At 44.1% G+C, this 20172-nt stretch overlaps 2 non-coding genes across 2 annotated transcripts; both read right to left on the bottom strand.

The window, feature by feature from the left end:
• Window positions 1-12190: 12190 nt before the first annotated feature.
• On the bottom strand, window positions 12191-12262 carry TRNAQ-CUG (transfer RNA glutamine (anticodon CUG)). The gene has a single exon. It is a non-coding gene; the product is annotated as a tRNA-Gln (tRNA).
• A 1676-nt stretch (window positions 12263-13938) lies between these two features.
• Window positions 13939-14010, bottom strand: TRNAQ-CUG (transfer RNA glutamine (anticodon CUG)). The gene has a single exon. It is a non-coding gene; the product is annotated as a tRNA-Gln (tRNA).
• Window positions 14011-20172: the final 6162 nt, after the last annotated feature.

The raw sequence follows: 20172 nt of genomic DNA, 5'->3' as shown, positions 1-20172 counted from the left end.
CTTTTCAGACTTACAATGAACATCGATACCGATGGACACGATTAATCTAACAGACGTACAAAGTAAGCACAGGTTTGCTACAAACACTACTTTTGCGCGCGTTAATAATACATATGCCGACAAGAAAGTGTAGCTGGGTGCTATCTAGTAGGCTGTAGAAGTAAGTTCAAAATACGAACTAGCGCTGAAGTGTCACGTCGTCGAAATACTGTGACCGGGTCAATGGAATTTGCCATTACCCCCTTTACCCCTCACAGCTCGCAGAATGAGGGGATGATGTTCATGTATACGAACGAGTCGGTCCAATCCGGGATTAGACCTTTACTATGTTGCCTATTTTAGTCCAAGGTTGCTAGAACAAGAACAACCATGGTGAATCATAGCCTCTTGAACTCACTGAAGGCGGTCGTGACAGTAATCGTGAATAATGTTGTTCTGATTTTTATAATAGTTTTAATCGGTGGAGGGGCACACGACCATGTGACCTAAAGGCAGAACCGCGCCTGCTGGTATGGTAGCCGTTTTGCCAAAATATTAACGCTACGAAGGAAGGTTGGAATCCAGCAGAAATGATTATGAAATGTGAATAAGACTCTTATAATCACGTATCTGTAACATTGGTGACACGAACTTAATCCGCAGGAATTTTCCCATAAGAGAAGTTTTAATAGTTGATTTTTCAAAATTTGATACGTGTAGTTGTATGAACTACCGAGCTATTTGTTATGCAAGGAGTGTGAACTTTCATAAGTAATGGAGACGCGAATCAAATTAGAACTTGTAATTAACATTAACTGCTAGATTCCGGTAGAGAATAGGCTACAGACTGAACTGTTACATGGACGGAATTGTGGGGGGAATTGTTTTATTGTGTTTCTTGAAGTTGTGTGATAATTGATACTGTTTATTTTCTATACCCGATGTACTTCGTCTTGTGCGAGACGCGATCTACAAACTGTGCCATGGATCGAATTGCTTCGGGACGGAGTACATCAGAAGAAGAACCATGGAAGAGAGCTCTAAGGACTGCCGTATTTCCAGTGTCATAATGGTGTGAGCGTAGCATCGAAGGGCCGACCTGATGGCTGAACTGGTGCATTGCTGAATCATGGAACGATGCGGACAAGGATGAGTGCATCTGATTTTATTTACTCTATAATCTACCACTTCTATCTGTAAAAATAAATTTGCACATAGTCATTTATTGCATCTAATATTCAAACTTATTTGAGTGAATTATGTAGCAAGGGCCAGCTAGAAGTATAAGTTATTTTGTTGTACTAATGCCTTGGGGGTGTTTATTTTTGTATACAATTTTTGAGTGATGGTGTTGATTTTATCTTCGAAATATATTCTTGAGCGTGTGTTGAAATAATCTTCTTCTAATGGTATATTAGCGTGTGTTAATGTAACTGGGATAAAGATTAGATGGCATTAAGTACATTTGAAGTAGTTTGTGGGAGCACGTTAATTGTATGGCATGTTGTATGAGTATCTTTTTTGTTCTTCGAGAAAGACCCATCAGTATTGTGCTGCGGACTCGAACCAGTGACAATTAGTGAATATTACAGGTTATATTTTTTAAAGTCTTGTATGAGGATAAATGACTTGATTTTGGTCGAGGTAAAGATCTGTGCTGTGAGGTAGTTCATATTTTTCGACGTTTCTTTATTGTATTTATTTAGATATTTGTTGAGATATTATATATTTTAAACATTCAGAACGATAGTGAGGGGGAAGAACATAAGTGAGAGATATGAGATGAGACATCATGAAATTGATAATAGATGCAAGAAATTATGTATTCCGGGTTATATTGTTTTGAGGAATATGATGTTAATACTGATGAGATATTGAACCAGCCGATGTTTAGAGAACCTGAGAGAGGCCAGATTAGAAGGTATTTTGAAGAAGACTGAATATGTACTTGCCTATCATAGATATAGCTAGAGGAATGCTGTCATGTGTATTACGGCAGAGCGTTGAAAGGCATATGTTTACTCTCAAGTTACGAGGCTCCTAGTGACTGCGTCTGAATGTGAACGATTATATCGAGTTGAGACAGGGTCATTGAAGATTAATTAAGATATTATTTTACACAGCTCCAATTGATTAATTAGAATCACAGCACGAGTGTCATCTGAATATCATTTTAGCTAGAAGTAAGGGCATTTCAGATATGCTATTTGCTTTACGTCGCACTGACACAGATAGGTCTTATGGCGACGACATGACTGCAAAGGGCTAGGAGTGGGAAGGAAGCGGCCGTGGCCTTAATTAAGATACATCCCCAGCATTTGCCTGGTGTGAAAATGGGAAACCACGGAAAACCATTTACAGGGCTGCCGACAGTGGGGTTCGAACCTACTATCTCCCGAATACTGGATACTGGCCCCACTTAAGCGACTGCAGCTATCGAGCTCGGTATTTCAGATATGCTGTAATTGGATGTCTTGAGGGACATCGCTTCAATTCTCGACCAGGTTATTGGACTTGGGTTTTTCACTGCTGGTTGTCATCATGGATTTAGTTGTTTACATCTGTGATGTATATTTCTTGTATGTGTATTTGACAACACAAATTCCGTTTTGTGGTTGTTGTGATGTATTGTTTGTGAACTCAGTTCCACATGGTTGACATGTCTTTGAGGCAGGGGTTCCGTTCCCACTGCAGTAAAGCCAGTGTAGTTATACGTGTTTGGAGGATTGTGTTTGTTTATATTTCGTAGGGCCCTTCACTACACATTTATTGTTAGTGTGATTTTGTTAACGTATAATTTCCTTATTGGTGGAATGTAGTGGAATATATGTTGTGTTTGTTTATGAGATTGAATTTTTGGTTGGGTCTACTCATGTCAGTAAATTAGATCAGATATACTCGTTCAGTCCGTGTTCGTTTCGCAGTAGTAAAATGTAGGAATATGTCGGCAAAAATGATTATTTTATTTAAGTTGTTTTAATTTAATTTGATTTAATAAAGTTTAATTTAATTTGTAAAGGGTAACACAGTCCACCTCTGTGGTGTAGTGGTTAGTGTGATTAGCTGCCACCCCCGGATGTCCGGGTTCGATTCCCGGCTCTGCCACGAAATTTGAAAAGTAGTACGAGTGCTGGAACGGGGTCCACTCAGCCTCGGGAGATCAACTGAATAGAGGTGGGTTCGATTCCCACTTCAGCCACCCTGGAAGTGGTTTTCCGTGGTTTCCCACTTCTCCTCCAGGCGAATGCCGGGATGGTACCTAACTTAAGGCCACGGTCACTTCCTTCCCTCTTCCTTGTCTATCCCTTCCAATCAGGGCTAGGAATGGGAAGGAAGCATCCGTGGCCTTAATTAAGGTACAGCCCCAACATTTGCTTGGTGTGAAAATGGGGAACAATCTTCAGGGCTGCCGACAGTGAGGTTCGAACCCACTATCTTCCGAATACTGGTTACTGGCCGCACTTAAGCGACTGCAGCTATCGAGCTCGGTCCGTAAAGATGCATGCTAAAATTATGTAAACGAACTTTAAACCACTCGATGTGTATTTTTCCTAGGATTTCAAGATTTTGTGAGTGTGTTGTATTGTGTCAAAGAGTAAATGAGTGGAAATGATGATTTTTTTAAAACAAACCGACTTAATAAATTTAATAAGTGATGCATTTGTGCTCAATTGAACAATAAGACTTGCAAGATATAACAGAATCATGTAATATCCAAGTGAATTAGTTGTGGGTTTTCTCATCAGTTGACCTTGTGAAATTTTTATCAATTATCTTTTTTACTGTTCTTCAAAGTTTAAAATAAATTAGTTTTGCAAAAGGTTCTCATTCATAATCTTTTTATTATTATTTACACTCTATCTTTCCTGCCCATTAATTTAGGTTTTGCTTTTTTCGAAACATCATCTGGGATCACCCGTATTTGACCCTGAGATTAGCAGCCGGAGCCCAACTTATAGATTGGAAGGGTATAACAGTAGTATAATGGGAGAGTTCTGGCGCCTCCTCCGCCGCACGCCTCCGCCCGCCTCCTCCTCCGCCGCCGCCGCCGCCACCCGCGGGAAATTTGAATTTTGGCGGGAAATTTGAATTTTGGCGCGAGATTTGAATTTGTAAACAAAGCCACGTGCTTTTTGACAGCTGTCATCGACAACAACGCAACGCTAACCTCACTGCTGCCATCTTGACGGGCCTAAACCTCACTAGTGCCAACTTAACCTAACTAGCATGAGGTAAACAAACCCACGTGTTTTTTGACAGCCACGTGCTTTTTGACAGACAACAACGCATCGCTAACCTCAGTACTGCCATCTTGACGGGCCTAAACCTCAGTAGTGCCAACTTAACCTCACTAGCGCGAGGTAAACAAAGCCACGTGCTTTTTGACAGCCACGTGCTTTTTGACAGATTTGTAAACAAAGCCACGTGCTTTTTGACAGCTCACATCAACAACAACGCATCGCAAACCTCAGTACTACCATCTTGACGGGCCTAAACCTCAGTAGTGCCAACTTAACCTAACTAGCATGAGGTAAACAAAGCCACGTGTTTTTTGACAGCCACATGCTTTCTGACAGATTTGTAAACAAAGCCACGTGCTTTTTGACAGACAACAACGCATCGCTAACCTCAGTACTGCCATCTTGACGGACCTAAACCTTAGTGGTACCAACTTAACCTAACTAGCGCGAGGTAAACACGTGTTTTTTGACAGATACGTGCTTTTTGACAGACAACAACGCATCGCTAACCTCAGTACTGCCATCTTAACGGGCCTAAACCTTAGTGGTACCAACTTAACCTAACTAGCATGAGGTAAACAAAGCCACGTGCTTTTTGACAGCCACGTGCTTTTTGACAGATTTTTAAACAAAGCCACGTGCTTTTTGACAGCTGTCATCGACAACAACGCATCGCTAACGTCAGTACTGCCATCTTGACGGGCCTAAACCTTAGTGGTACCAACTTAACCTAACTAGCATGAGGTAAACAAAGCCACGTGCTTTTTTGACAGCTGTCATCCGCCATCTTTAAACCACAGAGCACTGTGCTGCCCTCTTGCGTCACCTGTCATCGGCAGTGCTGCCATCTTGACGGGCCTAAACCTTAGTGCTACCAACTTAACCTCACTAGCTCGAGATAAACAAATCTACGTGCTTTTTGACAGCCACGTGCTTTTTTGATAGCTGTCATCCGCCATCTTTAATCTATAGAGCACAGTGCTGCCCTCTTTAGCTACTTACCTTTGAAATGTGGTGGCGGATAATTTGAAAAATGCTTTTCGACAAGCAGCCATCTTTAATCCAGAGAGAACAGTGCTGCCCTCTATGTGGTGGCGGCAAATTGAAAAATTCCACGTGCTCTTGTTTGAAAACAAACTCACGTGCTTTTTTGACAGCTGTCATCTGCCATCTTTAATCTATAGAGCACAGTGCTGCCCTCTTTAGTTTGAAATGTGGTGGCGGTAAATTCCACGTGCTCTTGTTTGGAAACAAAGCCATGTGCTTTTTTGACAGCTGTCATCCGCCATCTTTAATCAACAGAGCACCGTGCTGCTATCATGCGGGCAATTTCATCACCTATCACCCGCCATCTTTAATCTACAGAACACCGTGCTGCCCTCTTTATGGCTACTACCTTAAGCATGTAGTAGCGGGCAATTTGAAAAGTTCTGTTAGCTATCATCCACCATCTTTAATCGAGAGAGCACCGTGCTGCCATCTTTAGTTGAAATGTGGTGGCGGCAAATTCCACGTGCTCTTGTTTGGAAACAAAGCCATGTGCTTTTTGACAGCTGTCATCCGCCATCTTTAATCAACAGAGCACCGTGCTGCTATCATGCGGGCAATTTCATCACCTATCACCCGCCATCTTTAATCTACAGAACACCGTGCTGCCCTCTTTATGGCTACTACCTTAAGCATGTAGTAGCGGGCAATTTGAAAAGTTCTGTTAGCTATCATCCACCATCTTTAATCGAGAGAGCACCGTGCTGCCATCTTTAGTTGAAATGTGGTGGCGGCAAATTCCACGTGCTCTTGTTTGGAAACAAAGCCATGTGCTTTTTGACAGCTGTCATCCGCCATCTTTAATCAACAGAGCACCGTGCTGCTATCATGCGGGCAATTTCATCACCTATCACCCGCCATCTTTAATCTACAGAACACCGTGCTGCCCTCTTTATGGCTACTACCTTAAGCATGTAGTAGCGGGCAATTTGAAAAGTTCTGTTAGCTATCATCCACCATCTTTAATCGAGAGAGCACCGTGCTGCCATCTTTAGTTGAAATGTGGTGGCGGCAAATTCCACGTGCTCTTGTTTGGAAACAAAGCCATGTGCTTTTTTGACAGCTGTCATCCGCCATCTTTAATCAACAGAGCACCGTGCTGCTATCATGCAGGCAATTTCATCACCCATCACCCGCCATCTTTAATCTACAGAACACCGTGCTGCCCTCTTTATGGCTACTACCTTAAGCATGTAGTAGCGGGCAATTTGAAAAGTTCTGTTAGCTATCATCCACCATCTTTAATCAAGAGAGAACCGTGCTGCCATCTTTAGCTAGATACCTTTGAAATGTGGAGGCGGCAAATTGAAAAATTCCACGTGCTCTTGTTTGGAAACAAACTCACGTGCTTTTTTGACAGCTACCATCCGCCATCTTTAATCAACAGAGCATAGTGCTGCCCTCTATGTGATGGCGGCAAATTCCACATGCTCTTGTTTGGTAAACATAGCCACGTGCTTTTTTGACAGTTATCATCCGCCATCTTTAATCCAGAGAGCACCGTGCTGCCCTCTTTATCGCAGTAGATGTAAATTCGTCACCTGTCATACGCAGTGCTGCTATCTTTAGCTAGATACCTTTGAAATGTGGTGGTGGATAATTTAAAAAGAAAAATTCTACAGCAGTCCTCTCTCGACGCTAATTGCATAAGATGGCGGCTATACATGACTCCTTAAGGGTGCTTACGCAAGATGGTTCGAAAAACGTAACTCATCGCACCTCGGGGATTTTATTAGGTAAGACGTAACCCCTAGGTTCCATTCCTTGTTCAGAACATAAAACCATTTACCAATAAAGATTAATTTTCTACACTTAACAAAGTACAAGCGTTCTTGCTGATAGCGATCGATGAGGTTGTTGCACCTTTAGCCCTTTAGCCCTTTAGCCCATTAGCCCTTTAGCCCTTTAGCCCATTAGCCCTTTAGCCCATTAGCCCTTTAGCCAAGGAATGTGCGGTAAACTAATCTTCTTAGAACAAAGATATCCCCTGACATTTTCTAAACACATGTTGTATCGAGTACAGTGTTTGGTTCTACTTATTGCGTGTTCTAAATACTTCAATCAATGTTTCGATCACATGATAAAGTTAACAGCATAGAGTGCAGTTTTCGATTCCAGCCTTGTTACGTTTCTTCTGTGATTTGCAAGTCTAAACATGCATAATGACGTCATCACTGCAGCACGCGCTTTCTCTAGCTATCCCGATGCAGGTTTAAACTCGTTCGATAGAGCTATGCCTTGACATAAGAGGAGGCCTTAACAGCTTATGAAAAAGCACGTCGAATTTTTCAAATTACCTGCCACCACATTTCAAAAGTATGAGGTTTAGTGCTCTGTAAAGATACCTGCACGATGCAAAGCTAACTTTCTTCATCAGAGCAGCCACCATCTTGTGTGAGCACCTCTAGGCCGTATCATAAGCAGCTGTGTATAGTCACCGTCTTGTCACTGCTACCTTGCGCAAGCACCCCTAGGGCGTCTCATAAGAGCAGCAGCCATCTTGTGCAAGCGCTCTTAAGCTGTCTCATAAGAAGCTATGTATAGCCGCCATCTTGTAGAATTAGATAGCTGCCAATGCCAAAGGGCCTAAGTAGGGATCGAACCGTCGATCTCATCATTAGACTATGTTTTTCTTATGCTCCTGATACTGCAAACCTAAGTATCAGGTAGAAAAATTTTATCCGTTTTCGAGATATTTAACATTTTGCATTTAAGCCCTAAATTTAATGAATCGAACCTGCACGGCACGTTATACTCTCTACCATAGCTAGACCTGATCATGTTACGAAGACTTGCTTCAATAGAAGCTAAAACAGAGTGAATGCCATAGGGCCTAAGTAGGAACCGAACCGTCGATCTCATCATTAGACTTATGCTATCATGTTCCTCGTACTGCGAACCGAGGTATTGGGCGGAAAAATTTTGTCCGTTTTGCTCTACGATGCACCGTTTTCGAGATATTTAACATTTTGCATTTAAGCCCCAAATTTAATGAATCGAACTAGCATGACACGTTAGCCTCTAAGCTAAGAGCCGCAGCCATCTTGCGCAAGCACCCTTAAGGCGTCTCATAAGGAGTCGTGTATAGCCGGCATCTTGCGTCCGCCATTTTGCGCAAGCATCCTTAGGGCGTCTCTAGTCATCTTGTGCAAGGACCCTTAAGCCGCCTCATAAGAGCAACCGCCATCTTGCGCAAGCATCACTAGGGCGTCTCATAAGGAGCCTTGTATAACCACCATCTTGCGCAAGCATCCCAAGGGCGTCTCATAAGAACCTGTGTATAGCAGCCATCTTGCGTAAGCACCCTTAAGGAGTCATGTATAGCCGCCATCTTATGCAATTAGCGTCGAGAGAGGACTGCTGTAGAATTTTTCTTTTTAAATTATCCACCACCACATTTCAAAGGTATCTAGCTAAAGATAGCAGCACTGCGTATGACAGGTGACGAATTTACATCTACTGCGATAAAGAGGGCAGCACGGTGCTCTCTGGATTAAAGATGGCGGATGATAACTGTCAAAAAAGCACGTGGCTATGTTTACCAAACAAGAGCATGTGGAATTTGCCGCCATCACATAGAGGGCAGCACTATGCTCTGTTGATTAAAGATGGCGGATGGTAGCTGTCAAAAAAGCACGTGAGTTTGTTTCCAAACAAGAGCACGTGGAATTTTTCAATTTGCCGCCTCCACATTTCAAAGGTATCTAGCTAAAGATGGCAGCACGGTTCTCTCTTGATTAAAGATGGTGGATGATAGCTAACAGAACTTTTCAAATTGCCCGCTACTACATGCTTAAGGTAGTAGCCATAAAGAGGGCAGCACGGTGTTCTGTAGATTAAAGATGGCGGGTGATAGGTGATGAAATTGCCCGCATGATAGCAGCACGGTGCTCTGTTGATTAAAGATGGCGGATGACAGCTGTCAAAAAAGCACATGGCTTTGTTTCCAAACAAGAGCACGTGGAATTTGCCGCCACCACATTTCAACTAAAGATGGCAGCACGGTGCTCTCTCGATTAAAGATGGTGGATGATAGCTAACAGAACTTTTCAAATTGCCCGCTACTACATGCTTAAGGTAGTAGCCATAAAGAGGGCAGCACGGTGTTCTGTAGATTAAAGATGGCGGGTGATAGGTGATGAAATTGCCCGCATGATAGCAGCACGGTGCTCTGTTGATTAAAGATGGCGGATGACAGCTGTCAAAAAGCACATGGCTTTGTTTCCAAACAAGAGCACGTGGAATTTGCCGCCACCACATTTCAACTAAAGATGGCAGCACGGTGCTCTCTCGATTAAAGATGGTGGATGATAGCTAACAGAACTTTTCAAATTGCCCGCTACTACATGCTTAAGGTAGTAGCCATAAAGAGGGCAGCACGGTGTTCTGTAGATTAAAGATGGCGGGTGATAGGTGATGAAATTGCCCGCATGATAGCAGCACGGTGCTCTGTTGATTAAAGATGGCGGATGACAGCTGTCAAAAAAGCACATGGCTTTGTTTCCAAACAAGAGCACGTGGAATTTACCGCCACCACATTTCAAACTAAAGAGGGCAGCACTGTGCTCTATAGATTAAAGATGGCAGATGACAGCTGTCAAAAAAGCACGTGAGTTTGTTTTCAAACAAGAGCACGTGGAATTTTTCAATTTGCCGCCACCACATAGAGGGCAGCACTGTTCTCTCTGGATTAAAGATGGCTGCTTGTCGAAAAGCATTTTTCAAATTATCCGCCACCACATTTCAAAGGTAAGTAGCTAAAGAGGGCAGCACTGTGCTCTATAGATTAAAGATGGCGGATGACAGCTATCAAAAAAGCACGTGGCTGTCAAAAAGCACGTAGATTTGTTTATCTCGAGCTAGTGAGGTTAAGTTGGTAGCACTAAGGTTTAGGCCCGTCAAGATGGCAGCACTGCCGATGACAGGTGACGCAAGAGGGCAGCACAGTGCTCTGTGGTTTAAAGATGGCGGATGACAGCTGTCAAAAAAGCACGTGGCTTTGTTTACCTCATGCTAGTTAGGTTAAGTTGGTACCACTAAGGTTTAGGCCCGTCAAGATGGCAGTACTGACGTTAGCGATGCGTTGTTGTCGATGACAGCTGTCAAAAAGCACGTGGCTTTGTTTACAAATCTGTCAAAAAGCACGTGGCTGTCAAAAAGCACGTGGCTTTGTTTACCTCATGCTAGTTAGGTTAAGTTGGTACCACTAAGGTTTAGGCCCGTTAAGATGGCAGTACTGAGGTTAGCGATGCGTTGTTGTCTGTCAAAAAGCACGTGGCTGTCAAAAAACACGTGTTTACCTAGCGCTAGTTAGGTTAAGTTGGTACCACTAAGGTTTAGGTCCGTCAAGATGGCAGTACTGAGGTTAGCGATGCGTTGTTGTCTGTCAAAAAGCACGTGGCTTTGTTTACAAATCTGTCAAAAAGCATGTGGCTGTCAAAAAACACGTGGCTTTGTTTACCTCATGCTAGTTAGGTTAAGTTGGCACTACTGAGGTTTAGGCCCGTCAAGATGGTAGTACTGAGGTTTGCGATGCGTTGTTGTTGATGCGAGCAGTCAAAAAGCACGTGGCTTTGTTTACCTCGCGCTAGTGAGGTTAAGTTGGCACTACTGAGGTTTAGGCCCGTCAAGATGGCAGTACTGAGGTTAGCGATGCGTTGTTGTCTGTCAAAAAGCACGTGGCTGTCAAAAAACACGTGGGTTTGTTTACCTCATGCTAGTTAGGTTAAGTTGGCACTAGTGAGGTTTAGGCCCGTCAAGATGGCAGCAGTGAGGTTAGCGTTGCGTTGTTGTCGATGACAGCTGTCAAAAAGCACGTGGCTTTGTTTACAAATTCAAATCTCGCGCCAAAATTCAAATTTCCCGCCAAAATTCAAATTTCCCGCGGGCGGCGGCGGCGGCGGCGGCGGCGGAGGAGGAGGCGGGCGGAGGCGTGCGGCGGAGGAGGCGCCAGAACTCTCCCATTATACTACTTATAACGTGTTTCTTTATTTTTAAACGAGATTCAAAATACCAACTTAAACGTCTGTAACGTCTTCAGTTTTTGAGATACAAGTATCCTCATACAAAAACAACTAATTTTTCAATTATTTCAGTCCTCTTAGGTAGATTTTCCGAAAACAAAAAAAAAGTATAGTTTTAAAGGAGATTCCAAATACCAATTTTCTCGTCTGTAATATCTTCAATTTTTGAGATATCAGAATCATAATAAAAAAATTCAACACCTTTTTCAGTCTTTTTATAACCCCTCCAAGTGTTTTTCCGAAAACAAGAATATACGTGCTTTTTATTTTTAAATGAGATTTAAAATACCAATTTCATATCTGTAACATATTAAGTTTTCTTTCAGATACATTGTAGATATAGTTTTTATAAAATTCACCCCCTTTGTCACTCCTGTTCACCCTCCGTAATTCGATTTTCCAAAATAACTTGTTTCATTATTTTTAAAGAAGATTCTAAGTACCAATTATCATGTCTGTAACATCTTCAGTTTTGAGAAATAAGTATCCTCATAAAAGTTATTCAACCCACTTTTCACCGTTTTTCACCCTACTTGACGGAATTTTCCGGAAACAAAAAAATACGTGTTTCGTTTTAAAGGAGATTCCAAATGCCAATTTTTACGTCCGTAAACTTTCAGGTTTTTGAGATACAGATGTACTCATTTAAACAATTAACCCCCATTTTCACTCCCTTAGCGAGGGAATATCAAAAAATCCTCCGTTAGTGAGCACCTACACTTTATTAAAAACGTACACCCAAAATTGCATTTCTTTATGTCCAGTAGTTTTGGCTCGGCGATGATGAATCAGTCAGTCATGTTACTTTAAATATATAGATGTGTCAAGGTTACGGTTTGAGAATAGAAAGTAATGCATCTGAGAATTAAGAAACTGGTATTATCACAAAACTAAAACTCAAGGTCCCACCGAGATTTGAACTCGGATCGCTGGATTCAGAGTCCAGAGTGCTAACCATTACACCATGGGACCACATAGGCGGAACGTTAACTTTAAACGCTGTTGTATTTGAGTTGTTGTGACACCTATGATTACACCTAGCTGTAATAGGATTGAAAAGTATGAAGACAGATCTCAAATCAAATACATTGTTGATATGGTAGGTAGCTTCATTCTGAAATAGAGTTGACCTGCAGTAATAGTTTTGGCTTTAAACAAGTTGCGTAGTTACATAATAATAATAATAATAATAATAATAATAATAATAATAATAATAATAATAATAATAATAATGTCCGCCTCTGTGGTGTAGTGGTTAGCGTGATTAGCTGCCACCCCCGGAGGCCCGGGTTCGATTCCCGGCTCTGCCACGAAATTACAAAAGTGGTACGAGGGCTGGAACGGGGTCCACTCAGCCTCGCGAGGTCAACTGAGTAGAGGTGGGTTCGATTCCTTCCCATCTTCCCATCCCTCCACAAGGCCCCTGTTCAGCATAGCAGGTGAGGTCGCCTGGGCGAGGTACTGCTCATACTCCCCAGTTGTATCCCCCGACCAAGAGTCTGAAGCTCCAGGACACTGTCCTTGAGGCGGTAGAGGTGGGATCCCTCGCTAAGTCCGAGGGAAAATCCGAACCTGGAGGGTAAACAGATGATAATAATAATAATAATAATAATAATAATAATAATAATAATAATCCGCCTCTGTGGTGTAGTGCTTGGTGTGATTAGCTGCCAACCCCTGAGGCTCTGCAACGAAATTTGAAAAGTGGTACGAGGACTGGAACGGGGTCCACTCAGCCTCGGGAGATCGACTGAGTAGACGGGGTTCGATTCCCACCTCAGCCATCCTCGAATTGGACCACTTGTTACTTTCTTTCTTAATCTGTTTAATAATGTCCGCCTCTGTGGTGTAGTGGTTAGTGTGATTAGCTGCCACTCCCGGAGGCCCAGTTTCGATTCCCGGCTCTGCCACGAAATTTGAAAAGTGGTATGAGGGCTGGAACGGGGTCCACTCAGCCTCTGGAGGTCAACTGAGTAGAGGTGGGTTCGACTCCTACCTCAGCCATTCTGGAAGTGGTTTTCCGTGGTTTCCCACTTCTCCTTCCCTCTTCCTTGCCTGTCCCATCCAATCTTCCCATCCCTCCACAAGGCCTCTGTTCAGCATAGCAGGTGAGGCCGCCTGAGCGAGGTAGTGGTCATTCTCCCCTGTTTTATCCCCCGAGCCAAGGTCTGAAGCTCCAGGACACTGCCCTTGAGGCGTTAGAGATGGGATCCCTCGCTGAGTCCTAGGGAAAAACCGACCGTGGAGGATAAACAGATTAAGAAGAAGAAGTAATATCCTGAAACCACAATGTTATGTCCCACCGAGATTTGAAATGGGATCGCTCGATTCAGAGTCCAGAGAGATAACCTAAACGGCAGCGCCATTCTTACCAGATGTACATCAGTGTCCCGATAACGTGTGAGAATTGTAGAAAATCATCCGAGAATTAAGAAACATTTAATAACGGGAAATTAAAGTTCCAGACCCCACCGAGATTTGAACATGGATCGCTCGATTCAGATTTCAGAGGGGTGACTCTATCAACATGGGGCTTAACGAGCAGCTTCGTTCCTACTAGATGTTCATCAATGTTCTGGTAACGTTTGAGAATGGAAAGGCAACATCCGAGAATTAATAAAGCATTAATACCTGGAAATGACAATTGCAAGTCCCACCGAGAGTTGAACTCGGATCGCTGGATTCAGAATCCAGAGTGCTAACCATTACACGATGGGACCTGGCGAACTGAGCAGTACCTACTAGACACTCGTCTGTGTTCTGATAATGTTTGAGAATGGAAAAGAACCATCCGAGTTTTAAGAAATATTTAATAACTGGAAATTAAATTTCCAGGTACCACCGAAATTTAGATCATGAATACAGAGACCAGTGTGCTAATCATTACGGATGGTACCTCCAGAACAGTTTCGTTCTTACTAGATGTGTTCCGATATTGTTTGAGAATGGAAAGAAAACATAATAAAATTAATATTTTGGTTATAACTGGATATTACCGTTCAACGCCCCTCCGAGATTTGAAGACGGTAGTCTGGATTCAGAGTCCAGAGTGCTAACCATTACACCATTGGACCTGGCGAACTGAGCAGTCGTCTGTGTTCTGATATTATTTGAGAAAGGAAAGAAAACATCACCGGTACGAGAGAGCGCGTTACGCTCTACGGGGCCCATCCGCCCTTCGGGCACAGAATGAAAACAGACATCCTAGACTTAACAAACTAGTAATATCTGGAAGTCCGCCTCTGTGGTGTATTGGTTAGTGTGATTAGCTACCGCCCCCGGAGGCCAGGGATCGATTCCTGGATCTGCCAGAAAATTTGACAAAGTGTTACCAGTACTGCAACGGGGTCCACCCAGCCTCGGGGATTCAACTGAGTAGAGGTGGGTGCGATTCCCACTTCAGCCATCCTGGAAATGGTTTTCCGTGGATACCCACTTCTCCTCCAGGCAAATGCCGGATGGTACCTAACATATGGCTACGGCCGATTCCTTCCCACTTCCTTGTCTACCCCTTCTAATCTTTCCATCCCCCACCAAGGCCCCCGTTCGCATAGCAGGTGAGGCCGCCAGGGCGAGGTACTGCTCATACTCCACAGTTGAATCCCCCGACCCAATGTCTCACACTCCAGGACACTGCACTTGAGGCGGTGTAGGTCGGATCCCTCGCAAGTCCGAGGGAAAACCAACCCTGGAGGGTAAGCTTATTCAGAAAGAAAGAAAGAAAGATAGAAAGAAAGAAAGAAAATCGTCCGAGAATTAAGAACCATTTAATAACGGGAAATTAAATTTCCAGGTCCCACCGAGGTTTGAACTTGGATCACCTTATTCAGAGTCCTGAGGGCTAATTATAACACCATGGGGCCTAACGAGCAGCTTCGTTCCCACTAGATGTTCATCAATGTTCCGATGATGTTTGATAATGGAAAGAAAACATCCTCTAATTAATAAACTAGTAATATCTCCATATGACAATTTTAGGTCCCACCGAGATTTGAAATCGGTTCGCTGGATTCCGAGTCCAGAGTGCTAACCATTATACCACGGTAACTTACAGACTGCGCTTGTCTTACTGGACGCTCGTCAGTGTTTCGATAATGTTTGAGAACGGTAAGGAAACATCCGAGAATTAATCAAATATTTATACCTGGACATGACAATTGCAGGTCCCACAGAGACATGAACTTGGATCCCTGGATTCAAAGTCAAGAGTACTAACCATTACATCATGTGACGTTACAAACTGCGCTGGTCCTACTAGACGCTCGTCTGGTTTTCCGTGTGTTCCCTCCTTCTCCTCCAGACAAATGCCGGTATGGAACCTAACTTAAGGCCACGGCCGCTTCCTTCCAACTTCCTTGTCTAGCCCTTCTAATCCTCCCATTTCCTCACAAGGCCCCTGTTTAGCATAGCAGGTGAGGCCGCCTGGGCGAGGTACTGAATTGAAATTAAAGGTCTAGGCCTCATCGATGTTTGAACTTGGATCGCTCGCTAAGAGTCCAGATGGCCAAATATAACACCCTGGGGCATAATGAGCAGCTTCGTTCCTACTAGATGTTCATCAAATTTCCGAAAATGTTTGAGAATGGAAAGAACACATCCGAGAAATAAGAATCAAGGAAATCCTAAAATAAATTAAAATTGCAGGTCCCACAGAGATTTAAACTCGTATCGCTGGATTCAAAGTCCACAGTGCTAACCATTGCACCATGGGACCGGCCTAGCAAGGCCGTTCTTGCTCGACACACGTCAGTGCTTCGATAATGTTTGACAGTGGAAACAAAAAACATCGTACTATAAATAAATGACAATTTTAGGTAGCACCGAGATTTGAAATCGGATCGCTGTATTCGGAGTCGAGATTGCAAATATTGCACCATGGGATCTAACAAACTGCACTGGTCCTACTAGACGCTCGTCAGTGTTTCGATAATGTTTGAGAATGGAAAGAAATCGTCCTACAATTAATAAACTAGTAATACATACAAATGAAAATTACAGGTCCCAGCAAGATTTGAACTCGGATCGCTGGATTCAGAGTCCAGAGTGCTACCCATTACAGCATGGGACCTTCCCAGCAACGCGGTACTTACCAGACACATGTCACTGTTTCGATAATGTTTGTCAATGGGAGAAAATTACCTTCAATTTATAAAATGCCGCCTCTGTGGTGTAGTGGTTAGCGTGATTAGCTGCCACCCCCGGAGCTCCGGGTTCTATTCCCGGCTCTGCCACGAAATTTGAAAAGTGGTACGAGGGCTGGAAAGGGGTCCACTCAGCCTCGGGGGGTCAACTGATTAGAGGTGGGTTCGATTCCCACCTCAGCCATCCTGGAAGTGGTTTTCCATGGTTTCGCACTTCTCCTCCAGGCAAATGCCGGGATGGTACCTAACTTAAGGCCACGGCCGCTTCCTTCCCTATTCCCTTACTCTCCCTTCCAATCTTCCCATCCCTCCACAAGGCCCCTGTTCACCATAGCAGGTGATGATGATGATGAATTTATAAAATACTTATATATCGAAATGACAATTTCAGGTACCACGAGCATTGAAAACAGAGCACTGGTTTCTGAGTCCAGAGTGCTAACCATAATTCCAAGAGATATTTCAGACTACGCTTGTGTTTCTGGACGCTCGTCAGTGCTTCGATAATGTTTGACAGTGTAAACAAAACATCCCACAATTAATAAACTAGTGATATCTCAGAATGACAATTATAGGTCCCACGAGATTTGAAGTCGGATCGCCGGATTCGGAGGCCAGAATGCTAACCATTACACCACGGGAGGTTGTGGATTGCGCTGGCCCTACTGAACGCTCGTTAGTGATTCGATAATGTTTGAGAATGGAAAAAAATCGCCCTACATTTAATAAACTAGTAATATCGACGTTTGAACTTCGATCGCTCGCTAAGAGTCCAGAGGGCTAGATATAACACCCTGGGGGTTAACGAGCAGCTTCGTTCCTACTAGATGTTCATCAACGTTCTGATAATGTTTGAGATTGGAAAGAACACAACCGAGAAATAAGAATCACGGAATACCTAAAAAAGTGAAGTTGCAGGTCCCACAGATATTTGAACTCGAATCGTTGTATTCAAAGTCCAGAGTGCAAACCATTACACCATGGGACCGGCCGAGCAAGGCAGTTCTTACTCGACACACGTCAGTGTTCGATAATGTTTGTGAATGGGAGAAATTATCCTGTCCGCCTCTGTGGTGTAGTGGTTAGCGTGATTAGCCGCCACCCCCGGAGGTCCGGGTTCGATTCCCGGCTCTGCCACGAAATTTGAAAAGTGGTACGAGGGCTGGAACGGGGTCCACTCAGCCTCGGGAGGTCAACTGAGTAGAGGTGGGTTCGATTCCCACCTCAGCCATCCTGGAAGTGGTTTTCCGTGGTTTCCCACTTCTCCTCCAGGCGAATGCCGGGATGGTACCTAACTTAAGGCCACGGCCGCTTCCTTCCCTCTTCCTTGCCTATCCCTTCCAATCTTCCCATCCCTCCACAAGGCCCCTGTTCAGCATAGCAGGTGAGGCCGCCTGGGCGAGGTACTGGTCATACTCCCCAGTTGTATCCCCCGACCAAGAGTCTGAAGCTCCAGGACACTGCCCTTGAGGCGGTAGAGGTGGGATCCCTCGCTAAGTGTAAACAATTTATAAACTAGTAATATCTTGAAATGACAATTTCAGGTACCACGAGCTTTGAAAACAGAGCACTGGATTCGGAGTCCAAACTGCTAACCTTAACACCAAGGGATATCTCAGACTACGCTGGTCCTACTGGACGCTCGTCAGTGTTTCGATAATGTTTGAGATTGGAAGGTAAGCATCCTACAATTAATAAAATAGTAATATCTAAAATGAAAATACCTATCCCATCATCATCATCATCATCATCTGTTTACCCTCCAGGTTCGGCTTTTCCCTCGGACTCAGCGAGGGATCCCACCTCTACCGCCTCAAGGGCAGTGTCCTGGAGCTTCAGACATCGGATCGGGGGATACAACTGGGGAGAATGATCAGTACCTAGTCCAGGCGGCCTCACCTGCTATACTGAACAGGGGCCTTGGTGGGGGATGAGAAGATTGGAAGGGATAGACAAGGAAGAGGGAAGGAACCGGCCGTGGCCGTAAGTTAGGTACCATCCCACATTTGCCTGGAGGAGAAGTGGGAAACCACGCAAAACCACTTCCAGGATGGCTGAGGTGGGAATCGAACCCACCTCTACTCAGTTGACCTCCCGGGGCTGAGTGGACCCCGTTCCAGCCCTCGTACTACTTTTCAAATTTCGTGGCAAAGCCGAGAATCGAACCCGGGCCTCCGGGCGTGGCAGCTAATCACACTAACCACTACACCACAGAGGCGGACCTGCAATTAATCAACTAGTAATATTTCGAAATGACAATTGTGGGTCCCACGAGATTTGAAGACGGATCGCCGGATTCGGAGTCCAGAGTGCTAAAATTACTCCCAGGGATCTTACAAACTGCGCTGGTCCTACTAGACACTCGTCAGTGTTTCGCTAATGTTTGAGAATGGAAAGAAATCGTCCTTCAATTAATAAACTAGTAATATCAACAAATGAAAATTACCGGCCCACAGAGATTTGAACTCGGATCGCTGGATTCAGAGTCCAGTGTGCTAACCATTACACCATGGGACATGCCCAGCCGCGCAGTTCTTACCCGACACACGTCAGCGTTTCGATAATGTTTGGCAGTGGAAAGAAATCCTACAATTAATAAACTAGTCATATCCCGGAATGACAATTATAGGTCCTACGAGATTGGAAGTAGGATCGCTAGATTCCGAGTCCAGAGTGCTAACTATTACACCATGGGACCTTTTAAACTATGCTGGTCCTACTAGACACTCGTCAGTGCTTCGAAAATATTTGACAAAGGAAAGAGAACATCTTACAAGTAATAAACTTGTTATATCTCGATATGACAATTGTAGGTCCACGATATTTGAAGTCGGATCGCAGGATTAGGAGTCCAGAGTGCTAACCATTACACCAAGACAGCTTGTAGATTGCGCCTGCCCTACTGAACGCTCGTCAGTGGTTCGATAATGTTTGGGAATGGAAGGAAAACAGCGGAGAATTATGAAACCAGTAATACCTCGAAATTAAAATTAAAATTAAAAAGTCCCTGCGAGATTGAAACTCTGATCTCGGGATTCAGAGTCCAGAGTCCTAAAATCTTTATAAAAGGAAACATTACACACTGCGATTTTTTACTCGACGCTCGTCAGTGTTTCGATAATGTTTGACAGTGGAAAGAAAACGTCCTGCAATTAATCATCATCATCATCATCATCATCTGTTTACCCTCCAGGTTCGGCTTTTCCCTCGGACTCAGCGAGGGATACCACCTCTACCGCCTTAAGTGCAGTGTCCTGGAGCTTCAGACTCTTGGTCTGGGATACAACTGGGGAGAATGACCAGTACCACGCCCAGGCGGCCTCACCTGCTATGCTGAACAGGGGCCTGGTGAAGGGATGGGAAGTCTGGAAGGGATAGACAAGGAAGAGGGAAGGAAGCGGCCGTGGCCTTAAGTTAGGTACCATCCCGGCATTTGCCTGGAGGAGAAGTGGGAAACCACAGAAAACCACTTCGAAGATGGCTGAGGTGGGAATCGAACCCACCTCTACTCAGTTGACCTCCCGAGGCTGAGTGGACCCCGTTCCAGCCCTCGTACCACTTTTCAAATTTCGTGGCAGAGCCGGGAATCGAACCCGGACCTCCGGGGGTGGCAGCTAATCACGCTAACCACTACACCACAGAGGCGGACCCTGCAATTAATCAACTAGTAATATTTAGAAATGACAATTGTAGGTCCAATGATATTTGAATTCGGAGTGCAGAGTGCTAAAAATTACACCC

The sequence above is a fragment of the Anabrus simplex genome, chromosome 4 (assembly GCF_040414725.1).
Source record: "Anabrus simplex isolate iqAnaSimp1 chromosome 4, ASM4041472v1, whole genome shotgun sequence".
Taxonomy (NCBI): Eukaryota; Metazoa; Arthropoda; class Insecta; order Orthoptera; family Tettigoniidae; genus Anabrus; species Anabrus simplex.
Note: the sequence above shows the minus strand (reverse complement) of the source record. Positions and strands in the feature narration are given on the sequence as shown.